Source organism: Polyergus mexicanus, unplaced genomic scaffold (genome assembly GCF_030449975.1).
Source record: "Polyergus mexicanus isolate NDT 795.1 unplaced genomic scaffold, iyPolMexi1.0 SCAF_8, whole genome shotgun sequence".
In the NCBI taxonomy this organism is placed as follows: domain Eukaryota; kingdom Metazoa; phylum Arthropoda; class Insecta; order Hymenoptera; family Formicidae; genus Polyergus; species Polyergus mexicanus.
In genome coordinates this window covers 4,006,099-4,030,790 of record NW_027223328.1, presented here as the reverse complement: position 1 = coordinate 4,030,790, position 24,692 = coordinate 4,006,099, and the positions used below count along the sequence as shown (strand labels likewise).

The 24,692-nt window shown below is 34.1% G+C and overlaps 1 protein-coding gene and 1 long non-coding RNA gene across 5 annotated transcripts in view; one reads left to right on the top strand and one right to left on the bottom strand.

Annotated features, from left to right (window-relative positions):
• The window catches only part of LOC138935719 (uncharacterized), a 62,760-nt gene that overhangs the window by 23,179 nt on the left and 14,889 nt on the right, over positions 1-24,692 (top strand). The gene's annotated exons all lie outside the window — the stretch shown is intronic.
• LOC138935721 (uncharacterized) lies at positions 570-11,130 on the bottom strand. Of its 3 annotated transcripts, XR_011447277.1 has the most exons (4): positions 10,958-11,130; positions 1,464-1,681; positions 1,121-1,251; positions 570-1,011 (listed from the first exon to the last, which is right to left on the bottom strand). It is a non-coding gene; the product is annotated as an uncharacterized lncRNA (long non-coding RNA). The 3 variants fall into 3 exon arrangements; XR_011447276.1 differs by having other exon boundaries at positions 570-1,251; XR_011447278.1 differs by lacking the exon at positions 10,958-11,130 and adding an exon at positions 6,345-6,712 and having other exon boundaries at positions 570-1,251.

The window sequence follows — 24,692 nt, the reverse complement described above, 5'->3', positions numbered from 1 at the left end:
ACAGAATTGAAGTATTGAAGTATCTTCACCATAAATATAAATCAGTTTGAAACTCATGTTTAAAGCCAGAATTGCATCAATGATGATGGTGCATCTCAACTTTTCGTTTTTTTCCCGCGCATCTCACTGACCCTCTTACCTTGACTGTCCTCCCCGTAACACTCTTAAATTCCTCCGATAATCTTACTCGGCACAGTGCGAAAGTAAATATCGATCGTATGTTTCGCTTTCTCATTTTTATTTTTATAATTCAAATTTTTTCTTCTCGTCGTTGTCGGAAAACAGGAACCTGTTGTTTTTCTACCTTACATAGTCCGAATAACAACGTTGAAAGCCAAAAGGGATATCCAATGGCTCACCTCGATTTCAACATAAGATTAAATCATCTACGATCAATGTGTCTTGCACTTTAAAAGCAAAGGAAAAAAAATATGTACAGAGCCTATTATTTTTATAACAATATTATTGTTTATCATATTTGTTTATCATTATTTTTAATTTTTAATTCTATTTTATTTATTTTTTATTTTATTTCGGTAATTAGATTTACAAGATTTAGAGATGGCACATTTTATAGCGTTAATAAATATGTAAAAATATTTACTTGAGGGAACCTTTACTTCATGCAAATTCAGAATATTCGCTGGAAAGAAATTGATTCGCATGGTCATTTCATCGAATGAAATGCTTCTCGTCCAATTAGGGATCGCTGCTGGTTTTATGGTCAATACCATTCCAGAAGGTTTTGGTGAACGTCCCACCTTTATAGTTCCACGAAGTACATTTGTCGTCATGGTCATCATTTTCTTTTCCGATCGAGAGAGCGAAAGGTGCGAAGTTTTCTCTTACCTTCTACATGCCTTTACACGAACCATTAGTAATGAAATAATACTATAACTCTCAGACATAAGATGTTACTTAGAAGAATGGTCACGTCCTTCTTCTTCTTCTTCTTCTTCTCTGATATGACTGAGAGAGACTTTCCGAAAGGAATTGTCTATACACCATTAACTAGATATAGGTATTAGATAGGTTAATATATGATAAACTAATATAAGTATTAGATAGGATAATATATGATAAACCAATATAGGCATTATATAGGATAATATATGAAAACCTCTTTTTGAGTCATATGGGAGGATGGGACCCGAGTGGAATCGAACCTGGAATCCCTCGATTACCAGCCTGCGACTCTACGCCCAACGCCACGCATCGCCCCAATGGTCACGTCCATTTGAAGGTCCGGAACTATGTAAAACACAAAAATAACTTTGACACCTTGAGACTTTTCGTTTAGAAAATAAAACTGATCGATGCTCTCTAGACGTGATATTATATATATTAATGCTTGCAATATTTTTCGCTCGTTTTTTTTTATCTAATAATTTTCTATTCATACATACGCACACACAATATATACACGATATATCAAAAGAATCAACTGGTAAAAGAAATCTAACCTTTTTCTCTTACGTACTTGGCACGTATCTCACGCATCGTCGTCTCGTTTAAAAAATTCACCTACTCCTCGATAAACGAGATAAAGTGCGAGACGAGAGTGGCGTTCCTGCGTCGTCAGCTCCTCCGTCTGGAATCTCATTCGCGCCATCGTGCGATTTGGCACGTTTTTCCAGTATTGTGGAGCATTTTGATTATTTTGGAGCCATAGCTTTTTAACCTTTAATCATTTCATTGAATTTGTCGATTAAGTTAAACAAAAATTTCTTAAGACGAGAATTCTATTATAGTATTTTCAATGCTTTAATATTTTTATGTTTATTAATTTATAAACATGAAAAAAAAGAACATGATTTATATTGACATTCCTAAAAAAATCAAAAATTCAAATAAGAAGAGCGTAGAAGTGTTATTTTGAAAAAAAAAAATGAAAGTAAAAGTTTTTTTTAATAATGATTAATATACTTTATATTTTGCATTTGTCCTGTTTCTCGAGTAAAATCAGTTTGATCTTATTTATTTTTAATTTGCTCAAATAAATGAATTTAATTTGCTCAAATAAATGAATTTAATTTACTCAAATAAATGAATTTAAGAATAAATAAATATAAGTCAAAATAAATGATCAAAACTGAATTGAGTATAAATTGTAATTTAAGACAAATTATTCTACTTGCATGAAGTTTTATCATCGCCTTTATAATCGCGATGTAATTGCTAAATCAATCGATGCAATTTGTATCTTTTCTTCAACCGGAAGCGAATCATATCATCGACGATCAAATTTGTGGCATGCTTATTGTAAGCAAACAAGAGAAAAACAATTACTGTACTTGTGCTCACCTACTTAGATTTTTATAGTTAACGAATATACTGAAGTATAAATTAAAAATAGAAACGACTTACTGGAAAATATTTTGTCCGTAATTTATATTATTCGGATATTATTTGTGTACACTTTAGATGTTAATGTGCTAATACTCGAAACAACCGTATATTCAGGTTAGGAAATCGGGATTCACGATCCCCACGAGTGAACTTAGGAAACGGGTAAATATTTGATACAGATTTATAATAATGTATTAATATGTATATATAGTTTTATTATTTTAAAAATATGCTGGTAGACATTTTTCTCATTTTCTTAAACATATTTTCGGTTTTATAAAAAAATCCACTATATTGTTCCAAAATGAAAAAAATCAATGGTACCAGTGAAAAAAAAAATGACTATTCCCACGTTTCATTCTAAATATCCAGTGAACTCTCGTCTGCCAACCCCTTTCTTCCGCCCTTGCTGTCGTTTCCGCTCGTCGTTGAGCCTCGCCTCGCACAAAATCGTCACCGTCGATTTCCATAATTTCCGCGTGAATGCACGCGCGTGTCCCATTAACGGTTCCGGCCACGTCCGGCTTTTGAAAAAATCCGAAGAAACGACGTTTCACAACGTACTCCCTTTTGCCATTCTCCGCTCCCGAGTGCAAGCGCGAATTCACCGTATCATGATGAATTACGAATATTATGAGCCTGAATATCGGTCCGAACGGTATTACTTTATGGACGATGGTATGTGAATATAATGCCGCACATTAACACAATTAACACAATGAATCATATTGCTAATGAGACGAAGATCACCCATAAATTTTACAATTTTGTTGAAAGAATATATATGCTGTTACGATAAGGATGATTAATCCAAATGACGACGTACAAATTAATCGAAGACTCTCGATCACTAATAGTTGCGTAATATCAGTTCATATTATACGAAATAAAACATTTCCTTTCTTTTATTATCACTTTGTATTTTACTGAAAATCATTAAAACGTAAGACATAACATGACAAAGTGTATATTGTAATAAAACATAATACCTTATTTAGTCGTTTGCTGTTATCTGATGATGATATTTAATTATACGTGGGAGTACATGTTATCTGGTATTTTCTTATTTCACAAATCAAGTTTTTATATTATATCAAAGAGTTAAAAATTAGCGATTATCTATTTTAATGATTATTTATTTATTATCTTATTTTTTTTAATTATTATTCGAGAAATAGAACTAAGTCTAATCTAAACTAAGTCTTTTCACTTTAGTTATCGTCTTATCATCGTTATAAAATATAAAGTTCCTCTCAAAGAGTCAAACTTCAATGAGGATGCAAGCGCATTCAAGCCATATTTCTCATCCTTGTGCCATATGTGTCGTCATGCGCACCTATAGCGACTTCCTAATCTTCATTTTTTTCATCGCATGACATGTCATATACGATGATTTCAAAGTGTCTACTAGCTTAATCACGTATAACACGAGATAACCTAAATTAGACGAGCCGCCTTGACGCTTAGAGCATATTAGAGCAATTATCAGACTGATTTAGAGCGAACAAGAGCAGTGAGACTTTGTGGCACTCATCAGCCTGCTAATTAAGCGCTACTGTAATTATTACTGTAGCTTGAAAGGAGAGACTATTACCCGTATTCATAGTCCTTCCTTATTTTAAGGACGGAGGAAGCCTCCATGAAGGATTCCTTGAATCTGCAAGGCCACCTTGTTTCATAGATGGAACTCGAGTCTCCCTTTCAGAAGGAAGGGATATTTTAGGGATTTTTAGTGACCGACTGGAGGCAGCACCGTTTTATGCTGCCTGCAACTAGTTTCATATAATACATATGAAAATTTTTTCGTATCTTCAAAAAATTCCACGGGATTTTCCCAATCGCGAATGTATCTTTTCGGAATCCGCCACAGCATCCGATTCTCTGGATTTTCGTCTTCAAATCCATCGTCAGAATCATTTAAAAATTCATTGTCCATTATCCCTTTTTCCTTTATACACTTTCAGTTTGAGAGCGCGACAACAAATAACTACAAAACCACAAATGTAACGAAACTAACTTTTGGAGGTTATATTTGGTTATATTCTGCGTATCGTCTGCTAAAAAGGTCGCATCACTTCTCAAGGAAGCTCGTGACTTTCCTTGAGATAAGGGAGCCAATAAGATTCCTTGTTCGGTCAAGGAAAGTTTATGAAACGTGGAACGAGGAACAAGGAATCCTTATTCCTCAAGGACGGACTATGAATACGAGTATATGTCTGTGTTTGTATTGTTCATATCTTCTTATAGCGCAGCTAACTTTTATAAATCGAATCGACTATGAGTTAAGGATTAATAAGGAACGTATTAAGTGCAAAAAATAAATTTATAGAAATTAAATAAAAATTTTATTTTATCTTATATAAAATCAATTTCAAATCGTCAAATAAAATCAGAAATTTACTTTATATGTTTTTCAAATATAATCGATTTTATTGACAGAGATAATCATAAAATTATTCTTCCAAATCGTATACACAAGAGATTATACACATTTAAGGATGTATGTGTCATATGTCAAAACATCAAACAAAAGCATGAACATTTTGTAGACTGTTCTAGTATTTCTTCTGAGTATCTGTCCAGAACTCTCTTAACGGTTTGGAAATTATTTAAGTTTCAATACTATTCTTATGGAAAATCGCGTATTGTGACACTTATTGACAAATTTGACAAGGAAAAAGAAGCCAACGAAATAAAAATTTTCGCGTATATTAAGAAAACTCTAAGAAATATTTGTGCAAAATTTAATTTAGATCCACTTACTCGTTCAAAAATTATTTACTAAAAATTGTAGAAAAATATTATCTCTCTCCCTTTCTGCAAACAACTCGTTTCACTTTGTTTCTTCCATTTAATTTCAGGGGGGTAGTTCGTGATGAAAAGTTTTTCAAGAAAAAATATTAACTATTTTCCTTTACGAAGGCGTTAAAAACCATATTATTTTGTGATATAAATTTCATTTAATTCTTTTTATAATCTAAATTATATGATTTTTCAAATAAATATAAACGTAAGAAATATGTTGTTTTTTTTTAACAGTTTTTTGCTATTATTGTACAGCCAAAACATCCTTAAGTAACTACATATTAATCAATGAATTTTGGTCAATGATGGTGCGATTATGCAATTCGGTCGTTTTTCTCTCAAGTAACGGGCAGGATGAATTCAATTCGATCAATAAAAAGTGCGGGATTCCTCTGAGCATTGAGGTAGGTCCGGCACGCGACCAGATTCGCGATGAATGCCACGATGATGGCTCGCGCCATATGCTGCGGCCAAAATGTTCATGGATGCCAGAAATGCCTTAAAAATATCCGAGCGAATGTCCGTGGCTTGTATCTCTGTCAAACACGCTGCAACTTTTTACACAGACATCGCGTACGTATTTGTAGCTTTGTAAAGAACGCAGCTCCTCTAGGATAGCAGCGTCATAATCGCGTCTGCTCTTTAATGATCGGGGGGCGGGGGGAGGGGGGGGGGAGGGAAAGACAAGGTGACCATACACGCGATCTTTATATGTAAAAAAGAAAGTTTTCTTTGAAACTGCATATTTCACGGCGTTGCCGTTTACAGGAGCAGGGAAGATCTCGGAAACGATTTTGGGCTCGTCATATAGTTCACACAACACGCAGCTGCAAATTACGAGATAATACGTTTTTTATGGGGGGGGGGGGGGAAATTTTTTTTCTTTTGTGTATTTACATCTCTACCTTCACCAAATACGGTCTCTCGAGCAATCGGTCTTTCGCGATAACAAATTGAATCAATTTTTCTCCTGCCTTTATTACCGATTGTTTCGCACTCGTAAAACTGAGATCGCGATAATGGAAGTATCGCATTATTTCGTTCATGATTTTGGAATAATCCCTCTAGCGGTCAGGAATTTGAGGAATTCGAGCGGGGAGACTATTTGAAAATCGCGAAGCGATACCGATCGCGCGCGACGCGCTCTTATTGTCGCCTTCCAATCTGATCGGTCAAGTATGCGAACTCACCGGTATAATTATCGCTCATGAATTGTTATCTTCCGTCCGTGTCGCTCTCGTAGCAAAAGAAAAGGCTCTTGCGATAGAGCCGAGGCGCGAGTCGCCGTCGAATTGCGAGAGACCTGCGAGCGTCGAGGTCTATCAGAGCGTGTCTGAGGGACTTGCATTGATTTTTCATCGATTCCAGTTTGCGGTAGTTGGCATTAGCCAGCCACCGCTCGGCGCTAATTCCTAGGACTATCTTGGCTTTTATACTGCCGTTCGGTGATAGGCGTGAGCGAAGCAATATTTCTTATCGAAAACAGAAATGATTTTTGCCCTCGCTAGAATCTAGTAGTTGACGATTCCAAGCATTAGATATCTTGACAACTTTATCAATTCTGGAAACAGATATGATTTCCGATGGAATTAAAATAAAAATCATACAAAATTAATTGAAAATTCACCTTTCTTTTATATATCTATCCACATATATTTTTCAAATATATTTCATCGGAACCTCTTTTTTTTACTATTCATGTTTGGACATTAGATATCATTTTGTTAAGGTAAAATTTTATCTTAAGCTTATTTTATTTATGATATTCATATATATTTCACGGCAGTCGTGGTAAGAGGTATTTTAATCGCTTACATATTAAACATAACCAGTTATTACTATCAAGCTGAGCTAATAGATTAAAAAGCCTTTGTTCTCGCTACTTGCATTTTTCTCAGCATAATTATTCATTTCGAACTTACAATCTTGCAAGAATGTGCCCCAGTTTAATCGAAAACCGCTTGTCATTGTAACATTTATGCGCTCAGGTGGTGTTTCTTTTTCCCGTCAGATCGTATCTACTTTGTAAATGGCGGAACAAGGTAACGTTGAAAAGAACGAAAAGAAAAAAAAAAGAACTTTTCAATGTGTCAACATGCGATTCTCGCGCGAATATATGTAAAAAAAAATAGAAATACAAATACGTTGCGACACACCGCGCATATATAATTAGGGCGACGTTGCAGTACTCGCCGGCTTTATACGGTAGACATTTCACGTTATGGCATTGTGGTTCGCAAATTTTTCTTATTTTCAGTAACGAGCGACAACCGGCGGGGGGAGCCTATGTAATATTCGTCACGCAATTGGCCGCGGCGAAATATCGGAAGTTGACGATTTGCCAAACCAGTTTTCCGTGGATTTTTTATTGCGCTCTTTCAAACCGATCATTTTCACCGGCGAGATCACGCGCGTCGTGGACGGTGAGCGGATTTACGCGACTTTATTATCACCGCTTTCCATTTAAATTTTCGTCATCATTATTTTTATTATCTCACACACGCCGATCCTTCGCTACGCGACGAGCCATAATACAGGGAGTTGGATGTTAAACACGAAATGTTGCTCCCTGTCTCTCGATGATGTCGTCGTAATTGTCGCAACGTTTTCTTCCGCTATCGTCCGAATTACACGTTACGGATCGTCATAATTTATCGCGAATATAAAACGAGACGAGGATCATTTCACACTCTTTTCACACGCTCTCTCTCTCTCTCTCCCTCTCCCAGGCGCCACGATTCACGCAAACATAATTCGCGATAAAGTCGGGCGATCGCGCGAGAAGATAATATACGATGTTATTTTATGACGGCCAACACCACGCGCGCCGATTAATTAGTTTATACGAAACTTTGCTGATGTTATCAAAGCGGGACAGTTGGCCTCAAGGTCCTCTCGCGTGTCGCATTGTGTTCACCAATGGCAACGACGATGACAACAACGACGACGAAATTGCCGTTAAATAACGGCAACGATTCGCGCGTCTTTATATAATCACAACACGCCACCCAGACTTCGTTGCTATTTCTCATCGGATGCATAGAGAGTGTTCGCGAATCTTACGCCATTTATCTAATTGCGCGAGCGCGACGATCTGTTAATCTTTCTCGATTATGAAATAATCGCATATTTCTTGTAGAGAACTTCGTAATCTCGAGTTTTCGAGATATTTACACTTATATTATCACTTATTTATAAATGATATGAATAAATGAATTAAGGAAAAAATCGACAAACTTTAGGTAGTTAGGTAACACCAAAACAAGCCAATTTTGTCAACAAGCCCGCAAATAAGCCGTTTTCACACTAGAGAATTACAGATTAACAAGAGCAAAAATCTTTGAACAAAATTATTTTTTATATTTAAATAGAAGTGTTTTTATACCGTGAAACTTTTGTATAAAATATTTTTTGATATCTCAAATAATTTTCGGGATATATTGAGAAAAGCAAAAAGCTGCTCTACGTGTGAGGGGTGATTTCACTTGATTAGAATCGTTTTCGATCCGCAACTGGAAATTTCTCTAAATTCATCTATTTACGTATTTCATTAAAGTTTCATTAAAATTAAGAATTTTCGGGTTCTCTTGTTAGTTCCCGATTCTCTAATGCCAAAACAGCTGATTTGCAAACGCAGCTTTATTGTCAAAATTGGCTTGTTTTGTTGTCCCTTATGACCACCTGAAGTTTATTTAATTCCGGGACACCCTGTATATGTAAAATGATATATTGGATGATTGCATAAGTTCGTGACCGATTTTCATAGATGGCATTAAGTTACTGCATGGCGGAGTTCTATTGTTTTCGTGTGGTAATTGTTGCTTACACCGAATAGATGACGTTGTCTTATGTCAATTTAGCGTCAGATATTGTTCAGATAAGTCCATTTGTGTATAAGAGAAATCATTAAAAATGGAGAACGAAAAAGTGCATTTGCGGCATGTAATGCTATATGAATTTCGGAAAGGCGTGAGTGTTGGGATTGCACAAAAAAATATTCAAAGCGTTTATTTGGACCGCGATCCTGCTCTCCGAACAGTCAAAGAGTGGTTTGGCAGATTTCGAAATGGTGATTTCAACATGGAGGATCAACCCCGCTCTGGACGGCCTTCTGGCATTGATGATGACATTGTGCATGCCTTAGTGGAAAGAAACCCAAGGATTACAACTGAGGATATTGCTGAAAGACTGAACATCGATAATTCAACCGCTTTTCGTCATTTAAAAAAGCTTGGATACATTTCCAAGCTTGATACGTGGGTGCCGCATCTTCCACCACGACAATGCTAGGTCACACGTCGCTCAACAGACGCTGCGAAAACTGCAGGAGTTGCAATGGGAAATTCTGCAGCACCCGCCATATTCTCCAGATATTGCGCCTTCAGATTTTTATCTGTTCCGGTCTTTGTAGAATAGTTTAAATGGCAAGAATCTCAATTCCGAGGAAGCTGTCGAAAACCACCTTACAAACTTTTTTCAAGAAAAACCAAGTTCTTTCTTCAAAAATGGAATCGACAAGCTTATAGATGGTTGGAAAACCATTGTAGAAAAGAATGGAGACTATATAATTGATTAATAAAAGTGTTATCTCTAAAATATAATTTATTGAAGTTTATATTTAAATCGGGCACAAACTTGTGCAATCACACAATAGATGAATTTAAAGATAAAGTCATTATTCTTTGCAAAAATTTATTATGATTCTAATATACAGGGTGTCCCCAATTTAAATGGCAAAACTTTAGAAGCGTGTAGGGGACCGAAAAGCTAAGACAGAAAGTCCTTTAGAGGTTTGCTCGTTTTTGCTCCATTTTGGAGAAAATCACAGAGAAAGAAACAAACAAGTTTTCGTTTTTCTACTTATTTATTTACATTTTATTTATGTTATCATCTATTTAATGCGGATATTGTTCAAAATGTTGCCCTCTTGCAGCAATGCAAGCTTTACATCTAGCACTGACCTCATTGATTGCAGCTAAACATTGTTCTAGTGATATTTGATGCACTGCATCTATGATTCGGTCTCTTAATTGCTCTCTTGAATTGATTGGCACCGTAAAGGATAACATTAAGTGTTTACGTATGTAAGGAACCTTGAAGCAGAAAGTTTACTCGGTGCCAATCAACTCGAGAGAGCAACTGACAATGAGAGATTGAATTTTTGCGATTTTCTCTAAAATGGAGCAAAAACGAGCAAACGTCTAAAGAACTTCTTGTCTTAGTTTTTCGATCCCCCATACGCTCTTGAAGTTTTGCCACTTAAATTGGGGACACCCTATATATTATTTTTTTTTATATATACAATCTTTAAAATATTATTAAATATCTTGATAAGAGTGTATATTAACTTTCAAATAAAAATTAGATTCTATTAAATTACATTCAAAATTGTTGTTGAAAAAAAATTCTATGGTATTGTAATACGTAGAGAGACTAAACTATTTTTTATTTTAAATTGTTTATAATTAAGTACTTAAATCAAGTATTTCATTTATCCCAATCGTATCAGAATAATGATTATAAAAAAGAATCGCACACAATATATTCAACAAAATATATTCAACATTCTGAATATTTTAAATTTTCTTTTCAATACATCGAGAGAACACAAATCAAGAAAAGAAGTTTAGGAAGGTATTTTTTTATATCGGAATGGCGACGCAGACGCCGGTGCAGTAGAATGCATTATTTCCGATAAAACGGGAACATGCTCGCTTGGAAGGAAACCTTCACTTCGCCAAAGAATTTCAGCGATTCTTTACGAGAAGTACGGTATGTGTAAAATTCTTAAGTATACACGGACCTGACGCTCGTAATCGCTCGATACCGCCTCGGTTCTTTCGAGAGGGCACGTTCACAGCTCAATAGGCAAGAATCTTTTTGTCGGGTTTGGAGAAAGTGCAGTCTTCGGTATTCATTTCTCGTTTCTAAGACCCGGCTAAAAGTCGACTTTATGGATCGATGTTTCACAGAGCGCTGTTTGCACAACACTAACTTGCGACGTTAAACAAACATGGATTTACGTGTCAAATGAGATAAATGTGGTAATCATTAATTAGGGGTTTGCGATTAATTATTCATTATTATCTTTGTTGTGCGATACTCTTGTTTCATAATAACCGCGTGATTACAGACGATACGATTCGATGTCGTTTTTCTGCGGAATCGCGCCGATATACTGGGTGGCTCATTTTAATCCATCCAGTCGAATATCTCAAAAACCAAGCCCGGAAGAGAAAAATGTTTCAGACAAAAGTTGTTTGGTTTCGAAGGGGCCATAAGATGGTATCATTGATTTGACCTTGGAAAATCATTTGAAGATCATGTGAAGGTCAACTTTAAAATCATAAATGGAAACCCCCATTTTTTATTTAGTATTCTTGTAGCTGACATCGAGAGCTTTCCAAAATACTATAATAAAGTATTTTTTCATTAAATACTTTTTGAGTTATTTTATATTTTAATCTGACATATTTTGATATAAAAAATTAAATATTTCGTAAAATATTCAATTTTCGATAATCTTACCGTAATACTTTTATGTACAGAATAATGAGACAAATTAATTAGTACTAAAAAAAAACAAATAATTGTTTAAAAAAATACATTGTAAATAATTTTCTTAAAAACAATTTTTTTTTTATACTAATTGATTTGTCTCATTATCCTGTACATAGAAGTATTACGGTAAGATTATCAAAAACTAAATATTTTACGAGATATTTAATTTTTTATATCAAAATATGTCAGATTAAAATATTAAATAACTCAAAAAGTACTTAATAAAAAAATACTTTATTATAGTGTTTTGGAAAGCTCTCGATGTCAGCTACAAGAATACTAAATAAAAAATGAGGGTTTCCATTTAAGATTTTAAAGTTGACCTTCACATGACCTTCAAATGATTTTCCAAGATCAAACCAATGGTACCATCTTATGGCCCCCTCGAAACCAAACAACTTTTGTCTGAAACATTTTTCTCTTCCGGGCTTGGTTTTTGAGACATTCGACTGGATGGATTAAAATGGGCCACCCAGTATATTATATGTGTATAAGTCCACTCTATATATATATATATATATATATTCAAATACAATTCATTCCTCCGGATCGGCATAGTAACGGAGTGTCTTTTCTACTTTCAATTTGCCTTGAACTTCTTTGTCTTCATTGCTCGCCGCGGCCCGTTGAGTCCGATCACTTGTTTCAGATCTTGCATAATCTGAATACCTGCCGCGAGATCTCTACCATTCGCGGAATAATCGAGATATCGTTAAACCATAAAATGGGGAAAGTTTATCCGTTTCCCATAGACGGTAGAAACTGTTATTAAAAGTGACAGCATTATTAACTACTTATTTTTCTACACAGTTGAAAAATTTGTTAAATTTAACAGAACCACATGTGTCCCAAACGGTCCACAGAAATTTTTGTCTTAATTTAACATAATACAAATATGTTAAATAGTGACACTAATATTATGTTAATATTTTAACACGAAATAAATGCGAATCTCAAAATAATTTAAAATAAATTTTGTGTAAAATAAACATGTTTTTAATGATAAAATTAACTTGGAAAATGTTATTGACGGTCTATAGTCACTCCTATTGTAGAACAAAATCAACATTTTTCTTTTCCTGTAAATTTTAACAGATAAATCCTGTTGCTAATAATACGGAACATATCTATTGTGTAAAATTAAAGATAGATGTACATTGTGTTATTTTTAAATTTTTTAATAATTTAACATTTCAGTTAACACAACAGCAATATGTTAACTTAACACATAAATGCGTTAAATATTTAAATAAAAATTTAAACTTTTTACTCTTTTAGATCTTATAATAAAAATCTTAACCGATATATTTTTTAACAAGAAAACACGAATTTTTCAACTGTGTATTACAAGAAAAAAAACATCTCTTTTATTTTCTATTTCAATTATCTGAAAAAAATGTTAGAGTTTCTTAAATTTCTATAGCTGTGAATAAACAGTTAGTTAATGAACAAATAAGCTTCAAATTGTTAATATTTATTCTACATTCGCTTCGATTATTTATAAAATACATACGAAGGTAAAATCTTCAATAATCCTCTTCAATTTTTGGGACAAGGGCAGTCTCATCGGGATAATTCAAATAAACGATAATCTTTTCGGCGGAATATAATTGGGACTTGAAAAAAAAAAGAACCACTTCACTTCAGACTGGCCCAACCTTTTTTTTTTTAAGCCGTCGCATCTACTTTTGCTTCTCTATCTTCTCAGTCGCTTTCGAACACGCGCATCGAGATAAAACCGCATAAGATGAGGACCCTGTCGGAAAGACAGAAAAAAAAAAAATCTGTGCTGCGATTCATATACCATGCTGAGAAAAAGACATTCGATTCTAAATATAGCCGGTTGTTGAACAGATTTAGAAATCCGGTTCGAGTCACGTTTTTAAGCAGCGCGCTTGGTTGGAACAAAAAAAAAGAATATAGAGAAGCCGGGTTTCTCCCCTCGGATTCCAAATACGCGTCATTTTCTACGCCTTCGGTCGTTCAACGAAACGAACGAGGGAACGTTTTTACCCACCTACAAGAATATGTTTTTGATGGGACCACACATAATAAAACGCGCTAACTCCGGTGAGGGATTAAGCGCGGCTCTTTCGCGGCAAAACAGCGGGATCCGTCATGACAGGTTCGCACGAAAACATGGAGGCGAATCAAATGGAATAGTTACCTGTTTGTCTACCTCGACAAAAGGAAGCGATAGAAAAGGTAAGCATGTTACGCGCTTCTTGTACCTGCCTTGTATATAAGCGGCCTTTTTATAAATCCCACGTCATGGTGTTTCGTGCGTAAATGAATAAGAAAGAAAATGGAGAATGAACAACTTGATAAAATACTGCAGCAACTTGCAAAGAAGATCGTTTAAATTATAATAAATAGATTTTCTTAAATATATTATATACTGGGTGGCCCATTTTAATCCATCCAGTCGAATATCTCAAAAACCAAGCCCGGAAGAGAAAAATGTTTCAAACAAAAGTTGTGTGGCTTCAAGGGGCCGTAAGATGGTGACAATGATTTGACCTTGGAAAATCATTTGAAGGTCACGTGAAGGTCAACTTTAAAATCTTAAATGGAAACCCCCATTTTTTATTTAGTATTCTTGTAGCTGACAACGAAAGCTTTCCAAAACACTATAATAAAATATTTTTTCATTAAGTACTTTTTGAGTTATTTTATATTTTAATCTGACATATTTTGATATAAAAAATTAAATATCTCGTAAAATATTTAGTTTTTGATAATCTTATCGTAATACTTCTATGTACAGAATAATGAGACAAATCAATTAGTATTAAAAAAAAATTGTTTTTAAAAAAATTATTTACAATGTATTTTTTTAAACAATTATTTGTTTTTTTTGGCACTAATTAATTTGTCTCATTATTCTGTACATAAAAGTATTACGGTAAGATTATCGAAAACTGAATATTTTACGAGATATTTAATTTTTTATATCAAAATATGTCAAATTAAAATATAAAATAACTCAAAAAGTACTTAATAAAAAAATACTTTATTATAGTATTTTGGAAAGCTCTCGATGTCAGCTACAAGAATACTAAATAAAAAATGGGGGTTTCTATTTAAGATTTTAAAGTTGACCTTCACGTGACCTTCAAATGATTTTCCAAGGTCAAACCAATGGTACTATCTTATGGCCCCCTCAAAACCAAACAACTTTTGTCTGAAACATTTTTCTCTTCCGGGCTTGGTTTTTGAGATATTTGCCTGAGGAGATTAAAATGGGCCACCCAGTATATTCATTTTTTTCATAATTATATCGTCGTGTTTATCTGTCTAAACTAGCCTGTGTCTAAACTCAAATATATTTTATAATTAAATATTTTCGATGAATCATTTTATGAATAATTTGGATGAATAATTATACTATCATTAATCTATTATTAATTGTTATCGCATAATTATTCTCAGTATGATAGTGCCATTGATGCAACGTGCATCTAATGCAGTTGTTCTAAATACAATTTTATTTCTTTCGCGTCTCGTAATGACTGGTTTTCTGAAAAAAAAAAAAAAAAAAATACAAACGTCGTATACTTGATTTTCCACAAGCCAATCAATTGCATTAGCAATAGATATATCCGACAGGTTTTTCAGCGCCAAAGAGATAAAATATTTCAAGAAAACGAAATATATATGAATTGTAGCGAAATGTGAATTCGTCACTATAGCATATCGTATTTTTTTTTATCATCCTGTAACGGATATTGTTTTATACGCGATGTTCCAGATTGGCGATGAACAAATAGGAATGAAAAGTAGAAGATTTAGTTCATTGTGTCTTTTTTCTTTTTTTTTTTTTTTTTTTTGCTCTCGTTTCTTTATCGATTCAACATCGTCACAAACTCGATACAAGTTTATCCGACTAGTTGCAAATTAGCACAACTCATTAGGATGTTTATTAAGATTACAGTTTGATGAGATGTCTTTGTTTCTTCTCACTTGCGATAGGAAGCAAACGCATTTTCTCGATTAGGAAGGGCAACAAGTCTGTGGGAACAAGGTGAATAAGCCTTATCTGCCGGCGGCTCGTATTGTTTCCTGTCAGTGAGAACGTCTTCGTGATGCATTCTCCAAGATGGAGATAATAACATGGAATAACGTTAAACCTTGCAGGAGGCGCTGGCGGCGGCTGACGCGTCATAAAATATGCGTCGCTGCTCGTACTTCACGTAAAGGTATTAATATGACAGCATAATATACGAAGACGTTGATTAATCTTTTTGATTAATATTAATACTTGAAACTACTATGTTTTATGCAATATGCTTTTTAGACAATAAAAGTTGCGCTGAAGAATATTCTCTCTTGTGTCAAGAGTAGCGTAATGAAATGTATGATATTATCCTGAAAATATTTTAAGTAGGAAGATATCGATGTCACCTTTAAACGTGAAAGGGAAATTGCTGATCCGCGAATGGAGAAGATCGCGCATAAGGGATTGGCGGTGAGACCTCGCGTTTTCAAGAATATTCAGCTATCTAGAAAAGATGCATACATTTGCAGCCTTGAAGATGATGTTCTTCACATAATGACGTAATGTCTTATAAATCTCACTTAGGTATCTTAATAAAATGCTAATATCGCATTTTATAATTTCGAGATGATAGACGGATCAGTCCTTCAATTCGCAATGTCATTTATAATAATGTGCGGAATTTACAGAAATTCTTGAAAGATGTTTAATTCTGCTTAAGTTAATGAACCTACGTATCTTGAAAGTCACATAACTTAAAGACGTATATCAAAAATGTTTTGTCAAAGCATTGACAAAAGCATGAAAATTTCGTAGATTATCTATGCGAAACCTGAGCACAATTCTCTTAACGGTTTGGAAATTATTTAAGTTTAAAGTTAGTATTGAAAATCATCGTATTGTGGCACTTATTGACAAATTTGACAAGGAAAAAAATATTTGTCGGTGAAATAAAAATTTTCACGTATATTAAAAAAAATTCTAATAAATATTTATATGCAAAACTTGATTTAAATCAGCTTACTCGTTTAAAAGTTTTTTTTACTAAAGATTGTAGAAAAATATTATCTCTTTTTCTCTCTTTTTCTGCAAATTACTCGGGTTTCTTTTTTTTTTTTTTTTTTTTTTGTTTCTTGCGATTGATTTCGCGATCAAAAGTTTTTATCATAAATTAGGAAAAATATTCATTACAATTATTGTCTTTTACAAAGACATTAACATATTATTGTTGTGATACTTTAATTATTTTCATAATCCGAATTTATTTATTTGATTTGTCAAACAGTATAAGCGTAAAAAACATAATTTTTTTTTTTTTTTAAATCTTGACATTTTCTTTTAATTTTTTGCTACTATTGTAGAGTGAGAACATCCCTAAATTCATCTGAGCGTTAAAAATGGAGGAAGGAATTTATTAATATATCCCTGTATTATGAAGTCTCTTTGTGCAAGCTTCTTGCGAACTCGTCTAGATTCGTTATAATGATAACGTGCCCCTCGTAATTTCAAAAGTCCCGATAGCGAGCATGAAAGAGCTCGATGCTCGGAGGCTGACATTAAACGCGAACCCGATCCCATCTTACGTTAGCGACGAGCAACAAGAAATATAGCTATGTCGAGACGTCACAATAAATTTCGGCGCGCTTTTTCTTTCCGCAAGTGTATTCTCAACGAACGGTCGCACGTCATATAAATATATCTTTACAGAATTGACAACGTTGTAAGGAACGCCTCGCACACATCGGCGTTCGGATTTAATATCTTCGCCGGTCCGTGAAATTTAACGCTGAGAGCAAACAGAAATAGATATTATCTCTTATATTAAAAAACCAGACATCTGTGATTTCTTCTATTATAAATAATGTCAAATATCGTTTTTCACATTCAAGAAATTCGTACTTCTTACTTGTTTGTAAAAAACGAAATAAAAAGAATATAACAGAAACAAATTGATTATATTGATGAACGTTCTTTCTCTCTCTTTCATGAAGTAATTGTTGATTACATTTTCGATTGGGTTTTACTGAGAAAAAAAAATCTTCGTGATATAGAGGATATCCTCAATTTAAATAGCAAAACTTCAAGAGCGTGTAGGGGACCGAAAAACTAAGACAAGAAGTCCTTTAGAGGTTTGCTCGTTTTTGCTCCATTTTAGAGAAAATCGCAAAAATTCAATCCCTCATTGTCAGTTGCTCTCTCGAGTCGATTGGCATCGAATAAACTTTCTGCTTCAAGGTTCCTTACATACGTAAACACTCGATGTTATCCTTTACGATGCCAATCAATTCAAGAGAGCAATTAAGAGACCGAATCATAGATGCAGTGCACCAAATATCACTAGAACAATGTCTAGCTGCAATCAATGAGGTTAGTGCTAGATGTAATGCTTGCATTGATGCAGGAGGACAACATTTTGAACAATATCTGCATTAAATAGATGATAACATAAATAAAATAACGAAAACTTGTTGTGTTCCTTTTTTTGTGATTTTCTCCAAAATGGATGAAAAACGAGCAAACCTCTAAAGGACTTTCTGTCTTAGCTCTTCGGTCCCCTATACGCTTCTAAAGTTTTGCCATTTAAATTGGGGACACCCTGTATAAATGGACAGAATATCTTACAGAGTATTTCTTATACCCGTAACCGCAACCGAGGAGGAGAAAGGTGATGCTCGTTTTATTCCCTACATCGAAAGAGCAAAAAGAAGAAGCCACACGATCCAGCGCGTGATCCAGACTCATAACTCAGTCTCGGCAGCAGGTGTCTATGATTAACATTATCGGAGGGAGTGTCAATTCCTGTGCGTGGTAGTGAATGCTGGCGGCGCGCCAAAGCCTTAATTCTTATGATCCAGACGAACTTTTGGCCGTGCCGATTATTACCGCTGTGTCTCTCAACCTCCTTGGACGACAGCCAGACAGTACATGCTGCAAACGTGTACTGAAATTCCCGTTGCGGACCTTCGGTGTCGCGCATGCCCGCGATATGTCACGGACTCGCGGACTCAAAACAACTTACGTGGGATTCGAAATTACTCCGTCACGTTCCTGCGAATGCAGTTATCGCGACGAGCATGATAACGCGGAAGCTGCGAGCAGCGTATTCGGTTCTTATACTTACGTTAACACGATACGGTCGAATCGGCCGGCCGTTTCGAAAGGCGTTCCTTATAACCATCTAAAGTTTGTCGGTCTATTTCTGGAACACCTTGTATATAAAAACATATATTACTATATCAAAATACACATACACACATTTTTTTTTTTTTTTTTTTTTTTTTAATACCATAAATAATACTTTATTCTTCATTGAAATATATTTAACAGCTCCATTATTTCCAATATATAGTGGAGTGTTTATTATTTATTATATTTAAAAGGAACATTGTGTCTCTCTCAATCAATCTTTGAGAATCTTTCTCGAGCGTACGAAAGGATGTCGCGTGTCGCGGGCGAGTTCGCGAGCATATGATTTCATCGGCGGTGCATCGGCAGCTGGAAAAATAAGATAGCGAAGAAGAATAAGAAGAGGAAGAAGCAGAAGCCGCCGTCGTCACCTCCGGGAGTGGAGGCCTCGAGGTCGCGACTCCTATAGTTCCCCACGGCTGCGGCTCCCACGAGCTCAGCCACCGCGAGTACACGCCGCTTTTCAGATCAGATACATTGACCCCGCTGAATCTGTCGGAGCGGAGACTCGGCCGCTCGTGCTTTTTCCATGCGTGACAGAAACGCGGCCCGCCCGCGGTGTCGGCGTATGATACTATGTAATACGCACAAGAGAGAGAGAGAGAGAGAGAGAGAGAGAGAGAGAGAGAGTCTAATACTACATTAAAAAAGATTAAGCAAATCTAATGTATAAACAAGATAAAAATGTAAACAAAGAGAATGAGAGCTAAGGAAGCTGGTTTCCTGTAATAATGAAACGCATTTTTGCAAAACGAGATATTGAAGATAGGAATGAAAGAAAGAAGGTTAACAATGACATTATAAGCAAGAATTTATTTTAAATAATATGAAACGAAGATTGAATTCTTTTTCTCCCTCTAGAAATATCTCGGCGAAAAGTTTCCTATGAATTATTATTAGAACACTTTCCTTTTTTCTTTTTTCTTTTTTTTTTTTAGATTATTATTTTAGCTAATTAATAATTATATATGATAATAGGTAACTTTAATAATGTATTAATTCTATAAAAATTAAAATCTCATGTATTTCTATGTAACACACATGGGCGAGACATCAGGACGATGCCCTCGAAGATTCGTCATGATAGCCTAAACGAAGGTCAACGAGTAGAAATAAATTATTATACAGATAAAATGATGTGTATGTGTGAGAGATAAACAGGAAGTGTGCCGGAAAAGGCGCCCCACATCTCAGGCACAGAGCCAACTATGATATTTTCGATTCGAGATACATACACATACTTTTCAAGAAAAAGACAAGATAATAACAGAAAAGAAGTTGCATCACGCCTCATAATTCTGACATGACGGTGTCCATAATCTCCAAACAAAAGAGTGACGTACATATTGAAAAAATTCAATATTATAAGCGGTCTGCTAACCGGCGATTTAGTCATTCCTTGATAAAACGCCACTGACCTTGCAATGAAATAATGTAACGCCTTAAGGCATGCATGATAAAAGAAACTTTCCTTAAGTCGATCATTAAAGAGAAATACAGAGAGAGAAAACATAGACAAGAGAGAGAGAGAGAGAGAGAGAGAGAGAGAGAGAAAGAGAAATTGTAAACAATTTCCGATCATTTCAGCTGATTGAAAAATTGTGCTCATATCTGACAATATATTTGAAGATATCCATTTTTTCTTTATATAATAATGCAATAAAATAATCTTATCAAAATTATATTAATGCTTATTTAAATCTTCAACTACTTATTTAAATAATAGATAATTCTTGTGTCAATAACTCGAGCAATAAAATTTCTTATTACCTATTACTTGCAATATATTTTTTTTATTATAAATATTAAAAAATGATCGATTATCAATTAAGTGTAACTATTGATCCCTAATCGGCCATTAGGAATGTCATATCCCAGATAGCACAAGGATGTCCTTAAGACGTCCAAAGGGCATCCAGGACATATATGTAAGATCTCCTCAGGATATCCCATTGTAATCCTCAGATCTCCTCTGGATGTCCCGAGGAAGAGTAAATGATAGCCGTATATTAACCTCTGGAGAATCCAGGGAGATCCTATGGAACATCTTAAGGATTTTTATAGGATATGTTAGGGATATTTTTCGTATGTTTCAAGGAGCAAATTTTAAAATTTAAATATAAATTAAAATTATGTTTTGTTATTTACTGCCAATATTAAAAATCTAATATTAAAAATAGTTCACCGTTCTTCAATATTTGAGGCTTTCGTGCTGTACATGAATATTTTAGATTTGGCTCCCGGGTTTGAGTTGTGTAATATTTTCTAAACAATCCAATATCTGAATTCCCTATGTTGGGATTGCATCAGAAACTGAACTGATAGAAAATAATTACATTTTTAATTTCCTGTCAGTTGCTCTTTGCAAGCATTATATAATTCTCATGACCAAATCTCAAATACGAGTTCGCGTGTCGCGTAGCGGTAAACAAACGAACTAGCGGTTGAATACTATTGTTTGTAAAGTTTTTGGAATGTTGCGAACAGTAACATTTCTCATGAAATATTAAATAAATAATAATTTTGGATATATGAAAATGTGCGCATCAAATTCAATTATTAATATTAAACGAAATTAATGTTAACAATTAATTGCACATGTATATGTCCTCTGGAAATCCAAAAGACATCCAATATAATAGACAGGGCAGATATATCCTACAGACATCCAGGGGTTATCCAGTGGACATTTATAGGACATTAATACTTATTATAATATTTAAGACTTCTAAATTATATTAAATAGCCGACACAACTAAAAATAATTATGTATGCATATTAAATTTTTATAAATATATTTATAATAATATCTTAAAACATCCTACAAATGTCCCGAACCGTCCTGGACATATTCAGGATGATCCTGAAGATGTTTTGTGCTGTCTGGGATGTCAAAACCTGAGCATAATTCTCTTTACGATTTGAAAATTATTTAAGTTCAAAGTTACTATTGATTTTTATGGAAAATCACGTATCGTAGGCACCTATTGACAAATTTGACAAGGGAAAAAAAAAAGACCAACGAAATAAAAATTTGCGCATATATTAAGAAAACTCTAATAAATATTTGTACAAAACTTGATTTAGATCTCTCCATTTACTCGTTTGAAAGTTATTTATTAAAAATTATAGAAAAATATTATCTCTCTCTTTTTCTGCATATTACTCGTTTCTTTTTTTTTTCTTTGCAATTAATTTTGAGGGGGCATTCACGATCAAAAGTTTTTATCGTAAATTGGGAAAAATATTAATTACAACTATTTTTCTGAAGACATTAAAAACCATATTTTGTGATACTTTAATTCTTTTTATAATCCGGATATATTTATTTGATCTTTCAAACAGTACAAACGCAAGAAATATGTTTTTTTTTTTAAATTTTGACTGTTTTTTGCTACTATTGTACAGCCAGAACGACCTTAACCCGCAGCGAAACACGGTATCTTCGATGCTTTAATTTCAATTGCGTATCATATAATATGATTATCGATGATCCTCGTTAAATCGATAAGCGCTCATTGTTCCGGGACAGTCGTGTCATTCGAGGCCAAGTATCGACCAGAAGTGTGTCGAATCTGCTCGTCTGCAGCGAACAAGATGCTGCAAAGGAAATTGCTCTCGCATCTTGTTACTTAAAAGCCCAGCAATTCGGATCAATCGAGAGATCACCTCGGATGGAAAATTACGGTATCGCCTTCGCTTTATAAGTTAACAGTGTCGGGCCTAATTTCATATTTAATTTACGAGCGCCAATTACGTTAACCGGCATGTGCGCCGGTAGAATACGATATCCTGTCACTGACAAGCCGGTCAACCTTCGCCGTGATATGATGAAATTTTGATTCGTAGAAAAAAAAAAATGGACGTTCGCGTGGTCTGCTGTCGATGAATTTTACATATCTATTACTTCCAAGAAGCATTATCTCGCAACTGAATAAATACATAATCTCAAATTTTTTTGTTTATTTATTTGAACAGGCTGAGTAATTGATTCAGCTGTTCTGGCATTTATCCTGTTTGACGTGTCGCCAACGTCGTATAATAGCAATTAATGGTCCGTATAATAAAAGTCAAAAAGCTTTACACGTGTCAATTGCTAAAGCAACATTTTCGTATAACATTGAATAAACATGCGCAGTTTTTATTTATCTATTGCATTATAGCAGAATGAGCTTCTGAGATAATTTATTCGATTGATCGAGCATATGATTCATTTTTCATATGTCGTCGGTCTCATAAAATAGTGCTTAACGAAGGCCATTTAAATAAAGTCGTAAAATGTTACATATTAAACGTTCAATTTATTTTCTTATAAATATACTATTGTTTATTAATTTATTCATTTGGAGAATTATAATAATTGACTAAAATATTGCTCGAACACTTAATCTATTTAATATATCATTCGTATATCATATATAATAATTTATTATTATCAAATCAGATAAACTTTCTTTTTAATTTAATATTTAATATTTGCTTCGAAAAGCGTTTCGAAAAGCTGTTTTTCCGGATATTATGGCAAAAAATAAATAACACATTAATGGTAGAAATACAAATTAATACAAATTAACACAGTTATCCTTACATTTGTTCGTGTAATATGAGATAACATGATCTAAAATGCCAATTAATACAGTATAGATGTTCGACGAAAGTCCGCGTTGTGAGAAAATGTAATCGCGAAGAGAAAAAGCGAATCGCGCTACTCGGTTGAGCATTCGCGCAACAAGTACGCAAGAAATAGTGACTGTTCGGTTAAGGTTGGCGAAGCGCGTTGGACGTAAAGTAAGGTGTATCCGAGAGTTAGAACGCGTACATATACATATGTAGCAGGATCGAGGAGTCGAGGGACGCTTTGAAATATATACTGCCATGGTCAAACTGCGCTCTCAACCTCAGATAAATACAAACTCAGCCGAGAGATGCACCAGCTCCGGGATACGTACGAGGCCAGACAAAGTGCATGCTGTTGGAGATATAGGAGATTCTTAGCAAAGATGCACCTGCTGTGCGACTCGTACTCGGATCTCGGCTACAGGGTGTTCTAAAGAGAGAGAGAGAGAGAGAGAGAGAGAGAGATGTTGCATTTGCGCCTTGAGAATTTCATTCGTGATTTATGATTTGAAAAGCTTTTTTCGATAGAATTTTAGAAATAGTGTGCTTATTTAAATTCAAAATATACCCTATTGTATTTTTATGACAACTTCTTTTAATAGGACTTCTCAAAAAGGTAAAGCCGAAATTTTACGATCTCGGTTTGTAAATTATTGCTATAACAAATATATCAAAAAGGCGTGATTGAGAATGTTTTGGCTGCACAAAAAACTGTCAAAATTAAAAAAAAAACATTTCTTACGTTTATATTGTTTGAAAAGTCAAATAAATAAATCCGGATTACAAAAAGAATTAAAATATCACAAAATAATATGGTTTTCAATATCTCCATAAAAGAAAATAGTTATAATTAAGATTTTTTCTAATCTATGATGAAAACTTTTTGATCGTGTGTGGATAATTCCTGAAATCTGCAAGAAACAAAAAGGATGAATAATTTGCGGAAAGAGAGAGAGAGAGAGAGAGAAAGAGATATACATAATATTTTTCTACAATTTTTAGTAAATGATTTTTAAACGAGTAAATGGATCTAAAATTAAGTTTTGCATAAATATATTTTAGAGTTTTCTTAATATATGTGAATATTTTTATTTCAGTGACAATTATTTTTCTCTTGTCAAATTTATCAATAAGTGCTACAATACGCGATTTTCCATAAAAATCAATACTATGCTTT